This window comes from Scophthalmus maximus, chromosome 2 (assembly GCF_022379125.1).
Source record: "Scophthalmus maximus strain ysfricsl-2021 chromosome 2, ASM2237912v1, whole genome shotgun sequence".
Classification (NCBI taxonomy): Eukaryota; Metazoa; Chordata; class Actinopteri; order Pleuronectiformes; family Scophthalmidae; genus Scophthalmus; species Scophthalmus maximus.
This window is the reverse complement of record NC_061516.1, coordinates 28,800,591-28,823,320: the sequence shown is the minus strand read 5'-3', so window position 1 is coordinate 28,823,320 and position 22,730 is coordinate 28,800,591. Positions and strand designations below refer to the sequence as shown.

At 42.4% G+C, this 22,730-nt stretch overlaps 1 long non-coding RNA gene across 2 annotated transcripts in view; it reads right to left on the bottom strand.

The window, feature by feature from the left end:
- The window catches only part of LOC124849821, a 137,671-nt gene that overhangs the window by 113,492 nt on the left and 1,449 nt on the right, over positions 1 to 22,730 (bottom strand). For both annotated transcript variants that reach the window (XR_007030395.1, XR_007030396.1), the window contains exons 2-7: positions 20,599 to 21,736; positions 16,889 to 17,118; positions 13,504 to 13,642; positions 12,429 to 12,571; positions 7,443 to 7,576; positions 3,474 to 3,581 (exon numbers count right to left, since the gene is read on the bottom strand). This is a non-coding gene — a long non-coding RNA (uncharacterized LOC124849821). The remainder of the gene's footprint in view (positions 1 to 3,473; positions 3,582 to 7,442; positions 7,577 to 12,428; positions 12,572 to 13,503; positions 13,643 to 16,888; positions 17,119 to 20,598; positions 21,737 to 22,730) is intronic.

The window sequence follows — 22,730 nt, the reverse complement described above, 5'->3', positions numbered from 1 at the left end:
ACAAAGACAGAAAGCGAGAAGGTGGGAGGATTTGGGAGACCATGGGGACCAACAGCCCAAAAGCTTGTGTGTGCCACAGGCCCCAATGACAGATGATTCACGCAATTATCTTTAATCGATTTAGTAAATGTGTGAAAACATTAAATAAAAACCACACCATACTCGTTCACTTGCAGTGGATGCTTTACTTAGACACCAGCACAGCTAGCAGGAAACACTTGACTTAAGCAAGCGTAATATAATTAGTTGCTACAATATGTTTAATTTGCTCAGCAGTTGCTCTATGATTCACTTTAAATCAATTCAAGAAGCAGTTTTATTAGCCAACCAATAATGAACATGCCATGCTTATACGAACACACACACACACAGACACAGGAGTGCTGCTCATACATCCATTTAAGGTCGAGGTGTGAAGGATGGGGACCGGCATTCGTTTTAACAGTAGAAAATAGATGCGGTATTAAGGAAATGTGCAGGAGAAATGAAACAAGGAGATGGGGAGTGAGTCCACATCTGTGGCTCCCCGTCTCTAACCGCAGATGAAAGGAAGTCGTTTGAAGTTGATGTGGTGCTATTTCTCCAATGACTCCCGATTAAACACTGATGCCCACGCCGAGCAGCACATTCATCACTTCGGTGATACTTTTAGTGGCCGTTCCCCTGCTCGGGCGGAAATTAACAGCACCCCGGTGCCCTGCGCGCGTGCACAAAACCTGCTCTCTCACTCACTCACACACACACACATACCCGTGCACAAAGATTAACACTCAATTCCTCGCATACACACACGCACAAAACCTGCAGGTGTTTGGGGTATATAAAGGCCTTGTTTATCATTGCTTCCACAACTCTTTTACACTTAAGGGACATAAGATGAGGCTTTTTTTTTAACAGTGGCCCTTTAACTCATCAGACTCATTCACCAGAGGAATCTGGTATTAAGCTATTAAAACATTTTGATGAATCATTCATTTACCAGGTAGATTTTAATTTAAATGACAGATGATGCGAATGAAAAATGTAAACGTTGTTATGGTGAAAGAAAATGACTTCCTGCATGAGTTTTCATTATGTGGGTCTAAATAGGGACGTACTTACATGTGTGCGCGTGTGCGTGTGTGTGTGCATGTGCGTGCGTGCGTGTGTGTGTGTAGAGGGTAAAGCTACAGTAAAATGCCTCAATTAACTTACAAACTACTGTAAAAATACAGCAAACAACATTGATACTGCAATTTACAAAATATATATGTTGAAACACTTTTTAAACCATTTCTCCTTACAACAGGGCTTGGCTCAGTGTAAGGTAGTAGACAGCAGAAGAAAGTTATTTACCGACAGCCGATTTGATTTGGTCTAAAAAAGAAGCCTGGCGTCTAGGGGTCTCTAGTGGTGTTTTAAGGCCCTTAATGTAGTTTAATCAAATACACATTTACATTTTTACCAAATGATGGGCTGATATGGGGTTAGGGTTTGACTATTTATGTGTAGAATGTGTGCGGACTATTAATTTGCCCCTGCATACCGAACACAGTGCTTAGCAGAGTAGTTAGCCATGCAGTAGTCTGAATCAGTGTAATTTGATCAGTGTGGCCCAAACCTCATGGGATGAATGCCCAATAAAAAGACATTTTGGCGTCTGGATGAGTGTAAATCCATCCAATTTGGGGCCTAATTAAGTGGGACTTACACTGCACACAGGGACAGTTGGTTATAGGAGACAGAAAAATGACCAGAGGCATCAACGTCTCTGCAGTCTCAGGAGAGCACTAGATCCAATAAGGATGGAAATAAGAGGGAGGTCACTGCCGTGGCTTATTTGGGTATGGAAGCACATCATCATAGCTAACTAACATGCACACATGCGCGCACAAGCACACGCACGCACACACACACACACACACACACACACACACACACACACACACACACACACACACACACACACACACACACACACACACATATTACGTATGGCAAAGGAAAGGAGACAGACCTTAGAATGAGTCAAGGGTGCAGGATTAAAGCTGCACTGAGGGAGTTTTGGCCACTTATTGACCTACTCCAAAGGCATCACAGCAGCTGGCTGACCTTTGAGCAGTGGGTGAAATCATAATTTCCCCTTCAAAAATATTGCTTTACACTAAGAAACAATTCATCCCTCCCATCACTCTACATTATCACACCTTAAGCTGCCGCGGCCATTTAACAGACTTTAATAAAAGATTTCTCACAGGCACAAAAGCACAGCTTTTCTCGTCCGCTGTAAATAGTTGAGGTTGCACACAAACACAAACTCCCGTGATAAACGCTATCTCACCATCATAAAAGGGTTGGGGCGGGAAAAAATGTGCCTGCCTCTATGTGGACAAAGATACAGATAAGTCACGTCAGGCCACAAAACAAATTAGTCTCTGTCAGAAATCCTTCAGATGTCTTCTCGTGTATTTCCAGATTTCACGGGCAGAGCGAGAAAAATAAAGGCCTCCTGTGATATAGAGACAGAACGCCGTATCGCGAGGTCATCTGTGCTTCAAAAGGGAGATATATTAAATTCATTCATCTCAGTCAGTGGGAGTGCCAGTACTCTGGCTTCCATGTGATGAGGGATAGAGAGATCTGCCCCCCTCATTGGGCCTGCCTGGCTTACCGCCTTCAGAGGCATTGTCTGGGAAAATATCCCCTGTAATAGAGCCAATGATTAAATAAAGACAGAGAGGTGTGTGTGCATGACTGTATTTGCGTGCTTGGTCTTGCCTGGATGCTCACGCAACAAGCCCACAGTGAATGGCAGGGTGCTTGGAAATGAAAAGGAAAAGACGGAAGGAGGGGAATGACGCACGTTGAAAACGAGAGGGACAGTGATGAAGGGAGGAAGAGCCAGAGGGCGAGGGGGAAACAGAGAGGCTGGCGAGAGGACAGAGAGGAGGGAGGGCACGCTGCGGCCAACCTCACATTCATCATGTGTCACCACGCCATGCTCTTACAGCCCTTACATGCACATACAAGATAGATCTAGTACCCCACATTCACAACCACACACACATACACAGTGCACAGAGACAAACCACATCAACACCTGATGGTTATATAAACAAAATATAAAGTATATGGAGTGTTGCCGTAGGCACACATTCTGTACGGCCTTGTATAAAAAGATATGTTCTAACAGTAAAGAGGAGGTTATAGAGAGCAGAGGCCGCTAACTGTGATTCATAGAAGGATCCGCAGAGAAGTCTCAACTTTGATCGATCTGTGAATGTGTTTTACACTCCTGTGTCTCCTTGAGCTGCTAAATTGGCTGTTGAGTGAGAGACGGAGAGCAGGGGCGTGCGGGGAGGAAGGTGAAGGGAAACGAGCCGAGAGGGAGGGGGAGAAGGCCAAGGAAGCAAAAGGAAATAGAGACAGAGAAGAGGACATGAACAGAGGAATCAGCTTGAGCCAGATGGAGGGCTCAACACCTGGTTTATTACCTTATGAAGGCAAGGTGTTGTGTGATGAGGCTGAAAGCTATTGTCCAACAGCCTGCACATCAGGAACACGTCTGGAGAAGAATCGCCAGCTCCTGATTGTCAACATCCCTTGATGGTCATAATAAATACATTAGTGTCCATTACCCAGGTTATTCAGTATTGTATCTGTGATTGCACACAAGGATTCCTTAACTGCTTTGTAGCATAATGACAACTGACTAAAGTGAGCTAAAATGTCAGACATTCAGACAGGCTGCTATGTCAATATGTGCTAGAATCTCTTTAATGCACTATATTCTGTGTGGGAGTGACCAATTTATCACCTTGGCAACATGTGAAAAACGATGTTTGTGTGAGTCGGAGCTGCGCCTTAGGAGCAGGGAGGTGAGGAGGACACAAAAGCTACAGGCTGGCTACCGTGGTGCTGGTGACAATTTACCAGTAGACTTTCAATTCTTGACTTTATTCTGCAGCTTATTCCATTTGCCACAGAGGAGGCCAAATTCCCCGGCTGATACCTAATTCTGTGACAAATTCGGAGATAGCGGAATCCTTGGGGGACTAATAAATGAGTTTTCCAAGCTGTCAGTATTGTTGTGTTGACATTGCATTTCACAGCACTTCAACATTTTCCCTCGATCGTGCTTTTCACAGAGAGCGAATTTGCGCGGGTTCTCCGGAATCAGAGCTAGTGAGGTTTGTTCTCATACAAAAGTAATCTTTTTCTTATTCATACTGCCTCCCTTTGATGCCATCTTCAATAGCATATCCAACACTGCTCCACTAGTCCTCTCATCACTTCAACACAATTGCATTTCTCCTGATTCTCTTCTCCCATTCATTTCTTTTCATTTTTTAACTCCCTTCTCCTCTCTGTCGGCAATGTGGCACGGACGACTTGTCTATTTATTTATTTTCTATGTATTTACTAGGTTATACACAGGAGGAGAGTCAGGGAAGCTGGGGGAAGGTGCGTAAACACACATTGTGAGCACATGCCATGTGCCCTATTGCTCTGAGCCGCCAGGACCCGCTACAGTCGCACATTCTTATCCCTGTTGACTTCTCCCTTCCTCTTCTTCATCCTCCCTCCCTCTTGCTTTCTCTCCCTGCCCTGTGACTGAACCCAGTGTGTGGACTGACTGTGATATTGGCTGTGGGTGACAGGCTCACTGGTGTGATATCTGAGGGAGAGGGAAACAGATCAGCGTCTCTTTACTTAACACCCTCTCTCCTTCACCAGCCACTGATGAAGGAAGGCCTGACTGGAGATAGCAGGGAATGCTATTCATTTATTTTTCAAAAGGTGGCTATCTCTCTCCACGAGCCTTTTTGAGTTCAAGGTCCCCTGGAAATTCCATCAATAAAGAAAACTGATGCAGTAGAAAATAATTTAGGTTTTGACTGTTTATTTAAAATGATCACTCTCTCTCTCCTTCTTTCAAACTTAAGTATCTCTCCTGCGCATAATTACATACAGCATCTACCAGGAATTCCTTCATACAAACTGTGAAGCAACAACAGTGATAAAAGATGATCTACTCTCTGAATTCCTCTGCATGCGACTACAAAATAAACTGCGGGATGACTCCTGGGTCAGTAATGCATTGCAGCATGTTTCAACTAACCATCAGTAGAGTTCACCGACTCGGAAACCTTGTGATAACTTTAGGGTGGGGAGCTTTAGATATAGACACCGAATAAAAAATACTCCCATTGTGTCTTGGAGCGGATCTTCCTGAATAGCACCCCTCCTCTCCTGCTGTCCTCATCCTGCCCCACCCCAACCTCAGCCATCGATCAGGAACTAAGCGCTGTCTTTAATTGGTTGGACGAGGTCGATTGCCCGTGCAGACAGCGAGAGGCCCGAAGGGATATTGGAGAGTCTGGAATGTGTGTGCATGTGTTTATGTGTGTGTGCGTGTGTATGTTCCAGCAACACTGGCAGCCCTTCAGACTCTCTCTTAGGGCAATCATAGTAATGAAGTGAAAATCTGCAGTTAAGAAACCCACTGACCCACTGATTAACTGACAACTGAAAGAAACAAACAACTTGAGGCATAGTTTTTTTTTCTCCTCCCTCCCACTGACCCAATTAAAATATACAGTTGTCTGTGTGACGCCTGTGTTCGTCTTTTGCAGGGAATAATCCAAGTTGTTACATTTGGGCGTACAGTTTGTTCTAAACCAGCCTGAGACTGTGTAAATTCATACAAACACAGAGTGAGGAAAGTAACTAGCTGACAGGAAAAGCAGATGTTTGCAGTGATCTGCCGTCACTGCATGCAATGCCGCACACCTTTGAAGTGAGCAGGCGTTTGCATCTTTTATCACTTTACACAACAGTTTGCCGCTGTTTGCGTTTAGTGAGTAGAATCATCATTAGCAGGAGCATCAACAGCACAGGAAGTGCTGCGATATCTGCCTCTTTCACATTTTCCACAGAAGTGATTTATTTCGAAAGTGAAACGAGTAATCACGGTTCTGTGTTTACATCTGATGATTAAAGAAGAGATTCAGTCAATAGTTATTCTGGCTGCAGCATTTCTCCTTATTTCTAAATGCACATTAAAGACCAGACCCGATAGATAAAAAGTATCTTGGATGAGACCACTTCGGTCTCCACTCTTAACAGAATTCTACTCCTACTCGATACTTCCACTTAACCCTTCGTCTTTCATTTGCAGGCAGGAAAGTATTCTATTCAAATGAGAAAAATACAATTGTGTCTCATGTTGTAAATGACAGAATTTGTTCTAGATAATTAGTTGAAGCTGGCTAATCCAACACACAGGTTTACTCCCTGTGGCACCTCGTGTTCTGATGGTAAACTGATCTCATGGACAATCTGATTGCTTCCAAACCAACACAAAAAAACAGAGCAAAATCTAATTATTCAGGAACAAACACAGCTGATGAATGTATTGAGGTAACAATTCAACCGAACAAAAAAGGTTAGCCTGCCCTGCCTGAGCTCATCTAAGCTTTGTGGACTGGATGTGCGTGTTAAAGTTAACAGTAAATGCAGTGCAGCTGGGAACACACACATATCCCACTGCAACCTGAATTTGGCTATTATGGTTTTTTGGATTATAGAGTCAATACAGGTCTGCACTGAACATGGTAAAGGATAGTCAGGACACATTAAGACTGACTTTTGATTCAAATACGACCCCCCTTCCCTCCCAAAAGAGCCTTAGGGCCAAATCCACCTCCCAAACTGTTTTGTAAAGGGGTTTCTGAAGTGTCGTAGTCCGTCTAATGAACAGATACATGTTATACGAATGTAGTAGCCCATAAACAAGTCATCAAGGTTTATGTCTTTACAGAACCCCTCCACTTTTTTATCATTCTAAAATGTGCCCTCTGTGAAGACAGCTGGAAAAAAAACAACTTGCTCTTATAGAATTTCGGACATTTCTGAGCCTGAAAAAGATTTATTTCTTAATAAAGACTATTCAGGATAGTGTGCATGCTCCTGATGAGTGGGGTCAGACCTGTCGAAGCCTTCATACTTGTGTCAAAAACGTTATAGATGTTAATTGGGTGAAAATGGACAATTTGAAAGTGATTGTGTACTTATCTAGTTTGTCTACCACTGTAATTTGCAAAGGACAGTCATAAAATGTGATGTTCTGAGTTGATTGGGGTTGTAAAAGACTATTGTGTTTCCAGCCTAATAAACTACACTAAAACATGAGAAAATACATCCACACTACAGCCACTTCCATTGATTTACAATTGGCTTACTTGGCAACGCAGCTTCAAGCATCTATCAAATTTTACAGTTGTGTGAAAATTAAATTAAATCAAATTTATCCGCATAACACTGTGAAAAATTAAGAACTCTAATTACTTTAATACTGAAATGCTCGATATGGCTTTAAATTAACATGATTAAATTTAACATTTTACAGCCCCAAAAATCCACAGTCTGTTAAAACCCAATAATGGTGATATTTTTCTTACTTGTAAATCTGCGAGTGCGGCTGCATTTCTGGCGGTCGCTGGCTGGGGCTTTGTTTGCCAAAGATCACGTAGCCCTTAAAGATCTTGTCCAGAGAGATGCTTTGGGAGCAGTGGCGAATGATCTCATTACTCATCTGCAACACAGCAGAAAGCAAACACTGTCTCACACACTTGTCACAAATAATGAGCTTCGGGGGACCAAGTTACAGACACTGAGATTTACATTTATTACACGCTCAAGTGCTGAGCTATAATAACAAGTCACTGCTATACAAAACCCTGGATACGAAGTAGTCTTACAGTACAAAGTCATTAGCCACAGAAGGAGACAAACAGCAAGCAAAACCAAGGTATTAGCTTATTCATTACTCGCTCCAGAGCACACGTTTGGTTTTTATAATGTTCAGCTGAAGAGAGAAATATTAAACTGGTTAGAGTGGACCGGCTCAGTGTGAATTCTGTGTCTGGGTCTGGTAAAGTTCACCCAGCGAGTGATTAGAGTTCTAAAGGTTGGCTAAACTGACTAAAACAAATACACAAACAACAAAAGGACAGCAAAACCAAAAGCAAAATTAATTATTAACTTTTAGGAAAACATACAAACATAGATATATTCAAACTTAAATTATCTGCTGTGTACCACTGTTAGTTATTATTAATAATTTCCACCAAGACTTATGTGTATGGAGAAGGTAAGAAAGAGTTTTCAAAAACTCCTCTCAACCAAAAAAAAACACGAATGTCAAAGAGCGGCTTCTGTCTGTTAGATTTAATATAAACCAGAATTATCACATCACATTTGTTTGCCTTTACCAACCAGTCAAGTTACAGTTTATATCTGACTGTTCAGACTTATAGTATATGTAGTGAAATCTTAAAAGGGGGTATTCTGTGTATTTTTTTTCTCATGTTTAGCATATGGAATCTTGAGTTATGGACAAAAAATTGTTTTTGTGAGGTCACAGTGACCTTGACCTTTAACCACCAAATTCTAATCAGGTTATACTTGAGTCCAAATGAACGTTTGATCCAAATTTGAACAAACTTCCTCAAGGCGTTCCTAAGTTAACACGTTCACAAGACAACCTGAAATAATTGTCAGCACAGAAGCCTTAAAGGGCACTATTGGTTTCACTGGCCACAAATTATATAACAGTTGAACTGTCCAATTAAAAAGTATGCTAAAACTTCAGTATATCCAATTAAAAAAATAAAAACTAACTACGATGGAAAAACACAAAAATTAAATAAAAAGACAGGTATAACTCTGCAACAAACTAAGATAAAAAATGTAACTCTTAAGCCTTTCTCAGTCATATGTTGAATCAAGACTTGGAAATGGAAATTCTATTAAAAAAAATGAAAGGATCATTCTATGACAACTTGGATCTGGTACCTCTTGACTTTCACACCTAAGGTCACATATGGCATTGACTTAAAGTGACAGACCTTAAACTTACTTTACACTTGAGACCTTGCTGTGTAACACTTTGCTTGAACCGAATATCTGATCACATTCATAAGCTTAAAGCCCCAGATTGAAGTAGTTAGTTGCATATATCCCCTGCAGGTTCAGTCTAACTGCCAGATGTGGGCCGGGCAGTGCTAGGCACATCTGTATCAATTCAGAAGGGGACGCTCACACATGCATGCTCATGTGGGCACTTGTACGCACGCACATACGCACACACCAATACAGGTATGGCTTTATACTACATGGTAAAAAAAAAGAGGCTTAAAGTGAGTGTAATTCAAGCAGGCACACATTTCATAAAAGCTCCTATTTGATGTGCTGGGTGTCAGTCAAGCATGCCCTCTGTAACACACACACACACACACACACACACACACACACACACACACACACACACACACACACACACACACACACACACACACACACACACACACACACACACACACACACACACACACACACACACACACACACACACACACACACAGACAGAGAGACAGGTAGGAGGTTATAAGATGGGAGGAAGCGAGGCAAAGGAAGGACAGGGTGTAATTGTTCAGGATGATGTGTATAGAGGCCTACGAGGAATGACAACTTCCCTTTCATTTCTCTGATCACTGGTTTAATCCTGACAGAGCTACAGCAGGCCACGGAGCTGCTCTGTCTGCCTGCCTGCCTGGGCTCAAACACACTCTGTGTGTGTGTGTGTGTGTGTGTGTGTGTGTGTGTGTGTGTGTGTGTGTGTGTGTGTGTGTGTGACAAGATACATTTACAAAATGCATGTAAATGTGCACATCTCTGGATTTGCCGGCGTCAAAACATCACTGTTTTTCACGTGTGCCAGTGTGTTTTTTTTTTGTGTGTGTCTGCGTGTGTGCAGGATGCGTATGAGTGTGTGCGCTGCCAAGGAAAATGTGTTGTGCAGGCTGATTGCAGTGGCAAGCAAATGCTGCTTTTAATGAAGGAGGGGGAGAGAGGAGAGGGAAACACAGGAAATTAAATTGATATGTAAATGACGGAAATTCTCATTTGAGCTGAAGGTTGAGAGTGCTACAGCATTAACCAGCTTATGAGTTAATAATGATTTTTTCCCCCCCTCCCTCTCTTCTTTTTTTCCTCACTCTGACTCCCTCCCTCTCTCTCAGAGAAGAAGTAGGAAATGGAGGAGGGTAAAGATGAAGACAACATATGTCCCTGAATCTTAACTCTCCAGAGATTTTTCCCTAAGCTCTTGTATAATCAGTTTCCTATGAATCTGGACCTCTTTAAAAAGACGTGCATTACGACAGCCAGTCTTTCCTTTAAAAAGTACATATCCAACGGATTTTTCTCTTCTAACAGAACATCTCACTTTTTTGTTTGTCCCTTTGTAATAACAACCAGATGGAGTTGAATATATCTCAGATGGACATGGAAGAGATGAAGAGCAGCGGACAGCTTGTAATAGTGGTGCAGCTCCTTGTAGCGGGCAGTAACAAAACAAAGACAACATAAGCTGTAGCCACAGAGAGCACCAGAGGCAAATGACTGCAGAATGATCGCTGCAGCTATTATCAACCACTAGCGTTATTATTTTCTCTCCCCTCTCTTTGGTATTAGCTGGAACGAAGCAGCCCAGTCAAAAGTCCTTGCCCTGCAGCCTTCAGTGATTGGAAAATGATATTAAACCAGACATTGTGTTCCCCAGTGCAAAAAGAGAGGAGGAGAGGGAAAAAAGAAAAGAAACACAAAGCTGCAACAAATGAAGAAACTGGTTGAGGCCCTGCAGGGAAGAGAGGGGGCAGTGGCAAGTCACACACATACAAACTTGGAATACAATGCAGAACGCACACAGAACACAGAACTGGACACACTAAGTGCATGGATTACACATAATGCACACATGAAAGGAGGCACACAACCGCACATGCTAGCATGATATAAATGGACTCTGATTAGAAATTATTAGCCAACAAACATCAGACACAAATGGAAACCACATCAGTGATCTGGTTTCGCTCCAGAAAAGAAAGAGGGGCCACTGTAGCCTGGCGGGATCCCTTTTTTTTTTGCAGAAAATAAACAAGACATTTTCCATCTACGTTATTTTGTACAACTGGAGGAAGAAGTAAGCCTCCCAACCATGAGAAGAGATGGAAAGCATCAAGTCAGCAGCGCTGCAGTAAAAGGCTGTAGTCATTTAAGCTGCATAAAATATCAAGAGCCACAGGTGTCCAACTTCCTCCACGGTCAGTGGTAACATGCAACGCTGCAGAGGGAGCAGGTTGCTGAAAAAAACACACGCAGGCCAAGATACATACATGTTTTCTATCTCTCTCACACACACACACACACACACACACACACACACACACACACACACACACACACACACACACACACACACACACACACACACACACACACACACACACACACACACACACAATGCCTTTATCCGGCAGCACAGCCTGAGCAAGGCACCTCAATGGCTGTAAAATGGTTTTCCTCCAACTCAGGTATCAAAAATAATAAATAAGTGAGTAAAAGGACCCAGGTGGCACAGAAAAGCTTTTTTTGTGATGACACTGGACTGCATTGAAAAGTGTGAAAACAAGTCAGATCATGAAAACGTAACCAGACGTATACTTGCTCTTTTATCAAACTTCAACCCAACTAACTCGGCTTGTTATGAAATCCATGGTGGCAGAACTATAAATAGGGTCCTTATCACTGTCATTTTTAAAAAGATGTGCATTTAGTAGTACAAAATGTTTAATGGCGTCAGTCTATGCTTGGTCTGTCAGATCATTGCAGCCAGAAAAATAATTACACCTAATGTTTCATTTGAGCCACTGCACCTTGATGTATTATCAGAGAGAGAGAGAGAGAGAGAGAGAGAGAGAGAGACGGGGCAGAGGGGAGGAAGATGAGGAAGAAATGGAAGCAAACATAAAAGACTAAGAGGAAAAAGTAAAGTCAAATGACAGGGCAGCAAACGATTGTAACAATGAGGGTTCAAAATTAATTATTTGAGGTTAAACATTTTTTCCCTTCGTCTACGGTGCTGTCAATTGAAATGAAAAGAGTTGCGGTAACGAAAACAGCGATGGGGCCTTTTCTTCGGTGCATTCAAGTCTCAGGGAATTGTAACTCTGGTGTCTGATCACCCTCGCTGAGTGGGAGTGGGCTTCACTGGCGACAATGCTTTATCAGAGCAAGACAAAAAAAACGAATCCAATCGGAGAGCTGATCGACCAATGAAAGGACACTGACAGAAAAAGGTGTCTGAATGTATCCGTTAATGTTGCTCCACTGACTTAACTACAGAATAAAATGATTGCTTGTGAAAATGACCTTGCAATTGCACATGATTTAACGGGCAACAATAGAGATGCTTGAAATGTTAATACTGGATTGTTGTCCAAGGCTGTAGTTTGTAGCTATGGAAATCTGTGAGTAAAGGGAGTAAAGAAACTGAACAAGGGAGAACAAAAAACATCAAGCTAAAATCCAGTAAGTGTAGGTACCTTGCAGAAGAGACCAACTATCACTGTTGTAGTGTGGCAGGGGTTGATCCAAATGCTGCGAATGAGCCTGATGCAGCAGCAGTGTGTCACAGTTCCAACATAGATGGGAAGGACATTTCCGACTGTGCTTGCCAACAGCAATTCTGGGAATAAAATATAAACACACAGAAAAGCATTAAAAGCAGAGTGTTGACCTATGCATCTGTGGGTAAAAGTTAACAGTGAGGTATAGCATCTGAAACAATCATCATTGTCAGTTGCATACAGATACAGGCTGTACACTAAGCTACAGATATTTACTTGCTGCACTTCTGGTGATAAATGCAAACGTCAAGTCAGGAGATAGTGTGACAGGTTGCGGTCGTGTGATCCTGCCCCACAACCCGCTTTGGCTCCCGAACGGCAATCATACTGAGACTTTAGCCAACATCCTTCAGCGTTTTCCAACTAAATACATTCAAAAGACTCGTAAACTGGCTTCATTCTTTTGTAAACAGCAAGGTGACTGTGTGGTTTGAGCATTAGCCAATGTCATCAGTCATGGAGTGCCTACATTTCACACAAGTAGGTTCTGTTGGGCAGAGTTGGTTCTACAATGTTAAATGGATTGTTAAGCTGGCCAAGCCAAGTCTGAGCTCTGTTTGCCCATTATTAATCATACTGTACCTCCATGGTGGCTCTATACCAGCCAGTGCTCTAAGCTAGATGCTCTGTCACACTGCACTACTCTGAAATGAGTTTTACAAAGTCATACAATATATGGGAGATGGTCTTAACAGTAACCTACAAAAACACACCACACGTATGACTGCAGTAAATTCACATGTTTCTGCATGTAACAGTAGATTGAATTCAATGACAGCAAGAATAAAATTCACAAATGCATTTCTAAAGAAAAAATGTGTATAGTGAAAATGTTTGCTTTACCTTTGAAAAACAGCATTAAAACTCCAGACTGCGCTATAGACCTTTTAAAGACATTGTTACATTATTCATGGTTTCTGCAGACTTTCTGTACCTGCATCTCCAAAAAAAGAAACTTTGAGATGTGTATGATTCTCTCCATCTGCTTCACCTCTGGCTTTTCCAGCTGCTACCTGATGTGCCCAACAGATTGTCACAGCGGCTTCTCCAGAAGGCTATCTCTTGTAGGACGCCTGCAGCCTGCATCCTTCAATCCCATCGTTTTCTGGGCAATTCAGAAGCTCTTTGGTCTGAAGTGATGGAGGAAAGGGAGGATGAAAAAAAGGAAAAACAAGGTAGGACAAAGGGAGCTTTGAAAAAAATCCGGAAATGATATTGGAAACAGGACACAAAAGAAGGTTAAAATAAAAGCATGGATTGGAGGAGGTTGTTTAGAAATGGAAGGGATAAAGAATGTGGACAGGTGAAGGTGAGAGGTTGCGAGCCCAGTGCCTCATTAAATAAAAACTCTCAAGAGTTGGCGTCGGGAAGCACATACAGTACAGAGGCTTCAATGGTGGTTTGAACAGAGAATCACAGATCAAAAGAAAAAAGTCTGTGTGACCTTTTAGGCAGCATCCCCAGAGACGCACACGCACACACACGCACACGCACACACACGCACACACACACACACACACACACACACACACACACACACACACACACACACACACACACACACACACACACACACACACACACACACACACACACACACACACGTCTCTCTATAATTTTGAGGACCCCCATTGACATAATGCATTCCCCAGCCTCTTTCCCTAACCTTAACCATCACAACTAAATGCCTAACCTAACCCACACCCTAACCTAGCCGTGAGCAATGGCGAAAAAAATGTCCTCACAACGTCAAAGTGTCCTCACAACGATGGTGTAGAGCCAAAATTGTTGCTCTCAACTATATAAAGACATGCGCACACACACACACACACACACACACACACACAGACTTTTGGCTTGCTCTCCATCCTCTGTACTGGCTACTCCCTGTTGGCCTCATATTTAGGATGTACAGCCATACACCGGCCATATTCTTAAACAAATTATCTGTTCAAAAACAACATTACATAAGACATTACATATCACAAAGCCACACCGAGGGTTTTTACTGGATTACACTTTCGTGCAAGATGCAGAAAAAAATAATATAAATTTGTGTTCCTTCAAAAATACAGCAGATGCAGGGAAGTCGTATACATCATCTCAAGAGAGCACTGCTCTCTGAGGTTTTTTATGCCTACAAAGTGCAAGAATAGGAACTGCATAAAAGAGTGAGGAGTATCGAGAGAGTGGCACACTTTAAGGTTTTCTTTTTCTACAAAGCAAGGAAACAGTAGTGCTTTCCTTGGAATGGAATGAAAAATGCAACTAGCTCTTTGCACTGAGATCAAATGGATTTCAATCAAAAGTGTTTACGACTTTAGCAATGGACAAGAGAAAGCCAAAAAAAAAAAAACTTCCCTCCGAAGAGCCTCACATATGCAGCACTTGGGATTGAAAAAAAAAAAGGTGCATGAGGTGAAAAAATATCATATAGGTACATGAATAAAACTGTTTGTCTAAATGGAAGAACAGGTATGAGAATGAAAACAGAGGGAATACTGAGCAAGGCCATAATGAATAATAAGGGACTTTGAAGACCAGCATGTTGGTAAGAGCACAGCAGAGCTATTACTGAGGGAACCGTTAGAATCAGCATGAAGGAGATAGCTTGGCGTCATCAAAGAGGTACTTTCATACCCAATAGCAGCAACATGCAGCTCTCCATTAGCCTTTAAAAAGAGGAGTTAAATACGACAAGGACAGGAAACCGGCGAGAGGAAAACAGAGAAATAATGAGGCGGCTCAGCAGCACAGAGGGTGAGCAAGACAGCTGAGCACACAACATACATCTCTGTGTTTGTGTTAATTTTAGTTTTCTCCTCATACACTCTGTGATGTATGTGGACACGTGTATGTATTCCAGTGTGTGATTCAGCGTGTATGCCAACGTGCAATAATTCTGGGGCCCACGTTGACCTCCGTCCGCCTGAAGTGAATGGATGAAGACATTGAGGTGATTGAGGTGCAGCCTTGCTCAGAGCCAAATAAGTGCTTTACATGATTGCTAAAACTCAGTCTGACATGGGAGTGAAATCTGTATACCCAGGAGCTATGATATAACTTGTGTTCTCCATTTACATGCATATTTATGGCATAAACCTCCCACCTGCAGTCACAAAGGAGCAGATCATTATGACTTCATTGTTACTGAATCTGGAAAGTTCAGAAAAAAAGTTTCAAGAAAGCATTAAAAAACATTTACCCCACAGGCCAGATTTGAGAGTCTAGTTTTAAATCCTGGAAATGCATTTGGTTATTGGTGTATGGACTGAAAATGATATTGCAAAATGAGAATTTTGCAGGGGGCAGAGGGAATGAAAAGGATTTCTGTCAGGATTATCCAATCTTTGAATGATTATCCGGGAAACATGGAGCCTTGTCAGGTAGAGGAGGTTGTAATTGTGGGTACGCAGTTTCTGTTTACTCCCATTGCGGCTGTGTGCACTTGCATAGTGTGCCTGTGCATCGCTGTGTGTTGCTCCTCTGAAAAGCAGTGGCATTTTGTTCACTGATTGAGATAATTAGCATGAGAATTGAACCATCACAACGCACTAGTACGCAGTATGATTACCCCTGTGTATCTTTCAATTCAACTCGTCTGTCAGCATTTACCTTTCTGGCTTTGCGAACACAGGGCATCTCTTTGGCTGCAACATGAAAGCACTAGTCCAAATTGTATAGGCGTTTGTTGTTCCACATGAAGCACATCAATGGATCAATTTTGTCAGAGGATAAAACCATAACCTTTATTGTGATGCCCTCTCTTCTTTCAACAGGAATGTTCTGCACTTATGACAGGGTAATTTTTAGGCAGCTTTGGTAAAACTGATTGAAAAGTGCTGCTGTTAGGGAAGGTTGTGGCTAAGACATGGAATCTCCTAAAAAAACTGAAGGAAGGAAAAGGAAATTATGTGAAAGATTCAACCTCAGTTAGCATTATGGGTTTGAAACCAACCAGGAACGGGTTTAAATTGAGTTCCAATTTTAATTTGGAAAGTCAAACACATTTTTATTTCATAGCTTTAAACTGTTTTTTGTTTTTTTTTAAAACTGATGAACCGTAATCACAGGGGTATCTCTCAATATCTTGTCCAATTAAGTGTATATGTGCAGCCCAACATCAAAGCTGAGAGTAGAAACCTGCATCAGGCCAGCAGGGCAAACATCAGAACACAGCTCCACACAAGTGGGCCACACTGCAGGAATGAGCTGAGCAAATGTTAATGAAGGTGATGGATATCTGTGGTTAGTTAATGTGAACAGAGGTAATCCTGACACACGGTCCATACAGGATTTTTTTTTTTTAGAACTACTTGCATGTGTAGTGTTGTTTGACGGTCAATTGTCTCCTTCCCTTCAACTGAAGTACCCACCTGTGAGGCTGGCGAGGTATTAGCACATGTTGGCGGTGTAGTTGTCCTTGATGCTCTTTTCCCAGTAGGTGTCGTGGGGCAACCAAGGGGGCAGCACGAAAAACAGGTCATCCTGCACGGCACCGGGTGAGCTCGCCCTGCACTGTGCCAAACTGCACGGCCACATCAAATGTCTCCTCTGTGATTACCGTCCCTGTCACATGGACGTAGTAGGCCAGCTGCTCTGCCACCTGGCCATGTAAGAGAATGAGCAGACGAGAAATGAATCAGAGTGGTGGTGCAGAGGGAGAGATACAAAAGAGGACGTGGGGATTAAAGGAGAGGGGGGTAAAGAATTACATAGGCAAAAAAAGAGAGAAATTAGACGAGAAAAGGTGAAGAAATGTGTGTTGAGAGAAGGAGAAAGCTAAATAGAGATTAAAGGAAAGGAGTAGAAAAGGGACACAGGGGAAGGACAAGGAGCATGGCCATAATGGGGACGCACAATTTCCAAAAGGCGCAATGCAAGCAGAGACACCCCGAGATACATAATTAAATTGGGGCATTCAGTGATTCTCTTTTGTGATCTCTCGAAGGCAGGAAACCACTGCAGCCATGAAATGGTAGATGTTTTTATTAATTCCTGTGGGCCTCTTTAGATGCAGCTCACTTGGTATTCAGGGACATCATTACCAAAATCTACAAAAGCTCTTATCAGTTATAGTACTGCACAGCACTGAGTGTGTGTGTGTAGAGCTGTGTGTGGCCCTTTCACAAGGCTTAGCAGCAATCTCTACTTCACATCTCTTGGCTTCTGAGGAGAATGGGCATCCAGCTTGTTTTTTTACAGTGTTTCTGACATTTGCATTAGTCAGAATGAAAGTTAAACAGGTATCAGACAAGCTGGACTAAGGCATTGGCACACCTCTCTCTGATGGGGCCACGCTGGTACACGCATACCCAACTAACGACACATGGCCATCTACAAAAACATAAAAAACACAGCTAAACATCATCTTGTCTATTATTACTTTCAGCCAATATGTACCTTCTTAAAACGTGTTGGCTGCATGAACCTACTCATAGGAATTAAGCAGCCCTCCCTGGGATTTCCAATGTCAGAACATTCATTATAGGGCTCAATGGGGCACAACTCTTTCATTAAGGGCTCCATAACACAAGTCTCACTGGGGTTCCGTCATTATCTGTGGGTGCAGCACCTCACTGCAGCTACATTTCCTCTGTGGGAGGATGGTGGGGAGGGGTCGGCTGCACCTGTGAGGGAAAGGAGGACCCCGGCCGCTGAAGTGTCGTCGGTGGAATCATACAGGGTCCTCTCTGTGACCTTCATCCGCAGGTCCTTGGTTACACAAGGAATGATCCACAGAATGAATAACTTTTTGGTCCAAGGACAAGGGACAGAAAGGTGGTGATTGATTCACTGTGATGATGTTCCCATGCTACTGTGCGCACCCAAGAGAAACGGCAAGAAAAGTTTGTGCAATTACACCCAATGACATGTATCCCCCAATTATAACGATGTATATCATAATTGGATAAGCCTGTGTTCCGACTCTATGAAGACCATCCCCCGCATCCCCCAGCCCACCTGGCCCTATTCCTCACCATCAATTTAAACACACAAGCAGGTGGTGCCAGAGCTACCTCCAATATTACCAAAATGATATCACTATGCAGATTATACAGGGAGCTGTCTTGTCGGATAATGCAAACAGGCAGGTACAGCAAAATGTGCGTGTGCGATTGTGTGTGTGTGTGTGATCACTGCCCACACTCAGCAGCTGTTATTTTCAGGGGGGAAATGTGTGTGTACACACACACGCGCGCACGCCTACATAAACACTGCAGAGAAGGGAGTATAGGTCACCGCATGTAAATGCCAGCAGCGCGTTCCCAGGCAGAGAGTGGTAATTAATTCTAGTAATTCAATTGATGAGACGACAGTGACGGTGCAGGTTCACTGAGTGCATACCAGCAGTCTCAACCTGCTCGCCATGTTCTCCAAAGAATTGGCATTTTCATTTTTCTGCTTTTTATTGCACTAAAATTTGTTACGATTGATGCCCGAGTAAAAAAAAAAGGGAGGTATGTCGGATGAGATTAAAGGGAAAACAACAGAGAAACAGAAAACTACTTTGCTGTATGTGATGTAAGACAGTCACTGTGCTTCAGTAATTTGATTTGTCCAAGTTTTCAGGCTTCACCAGATTTCTGAAAGCAGAAAGGTTAAGATTTAAACCAGGTAGCACAACTTTGGAGCGGCACAGTGTCAGAATTGCAAAATTACTGGTGTATTAAATATACATTAAATATCATATGGTAAACCCTATCTGTAGCACTATTTCTACTTAATAATTATAATCTAAAAATCCAACAGAAACAAAATGCATATGTGTTTATCTTCCTTTAATGAAGTATATAGTTTAACCATTAAACAAACCAACGTCATTCAGCACATTATGGTCCTGTGCAACAGAAAAGTTGAGTTTGTATTACTGAGAGGTTAATGGGAAAGAATTGTTTTAGATTTCAAGGAATAAGGGCAAATGTTGTGGTTCAACACTGGTATTATCACTACTAGAACAAAAAAAAATATCATGGTTCAAAAGCTTAAACAAACATCAGGTGGCTCCAAAAAAAAACTTCCACTCAGTGCAGAAGGAGCACTTCTGAGACAGTCTGGAGGACACAGCAGTCTGCTTCTTGGCTTTGGATGAGAGGAGTTCATGTTCACAAACATAGTAGTAGTAGAACACAGGAATAACATGCCCAAATTAAACGATGTACCAGTTTAATCTCCGTCTGCAATGTAGATAATGTAGTTCTAACCCTGCAGAGTCGCCTGTCAGTGGTTGAGAGACCATGGCTATCAATTCTGCACTGCTGACAAGGTTTCCATTAAGAAACTGATGACTTTACCAGGTTACTGGTGCACAGGAAGGGTCTGCCACTTCTTGCTCCACCAAAGCCTTCTCACGACATTCAACAGGGTTTTTTTCCCCCAGTAGTCTATAGTATGTTAGCACAGATACAGACATATAGCACTGTATATCCAGTGACATATACAGAAAACCATTTAACAGATCGTTGAAATACAGTAATATATTGAAGGACACCAATTTACATAATTTCATCTGGTTCACATTGTCAGAATAATCTCGCCTTACTATTCTCCCCTTTTGTTACGTCGAGCACTGTCATTACTTCTGACAGTAGTCTGGACTTCAGGGTTGATGTAATTGTGCAGAGACCAACTATTGTGTAAATGAAAATATGCATGTCCAAACTCCTGAGGGGGAGAGAAAAAAAAACACAATTTCTTCCTCCCAGAGGTAATCACATAATTGTATGATTAGGCATTTTAGAGGAGAGTGATACAGGATAATTACGTGATGCCTTGTCATTTTAAAGATTTGCTGGACACCACATCAAAAGGAAAAAATACATTCTTGGGATAAAGCTGTGTTAAAGTGTAGGAAAGGCATTGGACTGGTATTTGCACAATAACATGATCTAAAATAACATAACTGAATTGGAATTAATTCTAATACACCAAGAGCATATCACTATCATGGAACACATCAAAACTCAGAGGGTCGCAGTAACTGAGAGTGTAATGTTTGAGGACTAATAATCACTGACAAGACGTGCGTAATGTTTGCACACATGGAGCAGGTATGTCCATGTGTGTAGCCGTCATTAGTGTTTACCTTCAGGTTAGGCCCCTAGTGGTCAGCATGTGAGACTGGCTGTTGTGCAAAAGGGCTGCAGCATAGCATACATTATCCTGACAACACCACCTGGATCTGTTTAAAAACAGAACAGAAACAAAAGGTCAAAATCATCTAAGTGGGGAAAAAAAAGGTAAGAAAAAAAATTAGGTAAGAAGCAGGCTTGTCTAGCTTCACAGACTTCACTGCCACAGCTTTGCCTTTCTTCTAAGTAAAGCTGAGATGATTGTCTGGTATTGTGGTAGCTGTTATAGGGTTATAAAGATCCTGGCAACTATGCAAGCACCTGAGCTCATGACAAAACGTACAACTCCCATCTTCCCCACCAACTCCAGATCCGGAGATTGACAGCTGGGGCCTGTGGGGCGCACGATGAATAATTCGTGGGCAAAAAGAGCTGCAGGCAGGCGGAAAATTCGGAGACAAAAGTAATAAAATGGCGAAGTCAACAGATTCATGAACTATTTATCTCTCTGGAACCGATATGTCCTCCTTCAGTCTCTGGCTGTACTGTTCCACTTCAGCCACCTCACTTGTCAAAGCCCACAGCAGTCCAGGCTTTATTGAAACTTTGATTCAGTTTCCCAAGTTGTCACTTTCTAAGGACTGTGTGCAATAAAGGAGACAGGTTATTGGGGGAAAAGAACAGGGAGAGGGACTAATGAAAAAAGAAACCTTTACTAGTGAGGGTGGAAAAAAAAGAAAAGAAATACCATACTACAGTGAGATCTGAGGGCTGGCGGAAGCACAAAAGTTGACAATGATCAATAACATTAATATAGGCTGCTGCAGACAGCCTGCTTCAGGCAGAGTAACTATCTGCAGCGGAACAAGACAGAAGTGACAAAGTAGAGCTACTGTGTGATATTAAGCCTTCAATAGATTCTGTAGATTCTGGCGTGTGGTTTGCCAAAAAGATCCCACTTATCAATTAGGGGTTTGAGGTTCCATGCATTTAAATAAACCTAACAGTTCAAACTGTGGCACATGGGGAAAAAACAAAAAAACAACTTGATTTACAGGTGCAAATTCCTCCTGAATGGTTTTCCAAAAAAGAGGTGTGCTGGCTGGTGGCCAAACCACGCCGGTCAGTTCGGCCGCCAGCCTGTCGTTGATACTGTAAAAACAAATGAGAAGCCTTTATATTAATGGAAATAATGTGGTTTCCCACAAAATTAGCAAACAACATGGGACAAATAGTAGTCAGTACCTATGAGAACAGTGTTGACATGGCTCAGTCCAGGGTTAGTAACATTACTGTAGCTACTACACGTGTTTGAAAACAATGATATCAAACACAGGTTATTGTGTATTTTGCACATTTTCATGTCATCGTCTACGTCTTTCTGACTTTCTTGCTGCTGTAACGAGTGAATTTGCCCCCGCGTGGGATCAGTAAAGTGTTATCTTATCTTATCGCCACGAGTCGTCAAGTACCTTCTCTCTGCAATAATAACACAGACGAAGTGCTTCACTATCTGGACATGGGACCATACGCGGTCGTAAAGAGCACCTGGACCCCAAGTTATTTGGCTACAGAATTTTCTCCTGGATATTTATCCAGCAACTTAACTACCACGCCATGATACTGCGTCGGCAGTTGCAGGGACAAGACCTAGGCCCTTTATCACGGCAGTGACTTTAGCTCGTCACAGCGGCAACCGCACAGATGACACTAGATTGGAGAATTCCAAGAACCTGGTACTGGCTCACATGAACATATTTCTTTTCGCTAATACCACTGTTGCCTTTCCAATAATGGCACGAGATGCCTATTGCGAAAAGAAGGAATATTAGTGACCGCTCGTCATTGCAACTGTCATGGACACACAAATGGTGCAGAACCAGGTCGAGACAGATGACCGCCCACAACTGAGTCTGGTTCTGTCAGAGATTTCTTCCTGTTAAAAGGGAGTTTTGCTCATTGTGGGATTTGTTGGGTTTTCCCTGTAATATTGACCTCACTATGTAAAGTGCCTTGAGACAATGTATGTTGTGATATGGCGCTATACATATAAAATTGAATTGAACCATAATCAATATGTTCAGTCCCACCTGTGCAATTTCTGCCAGGAGAGCGAAAATGTCTGCCGCGTTCCTCCTGTACTGTC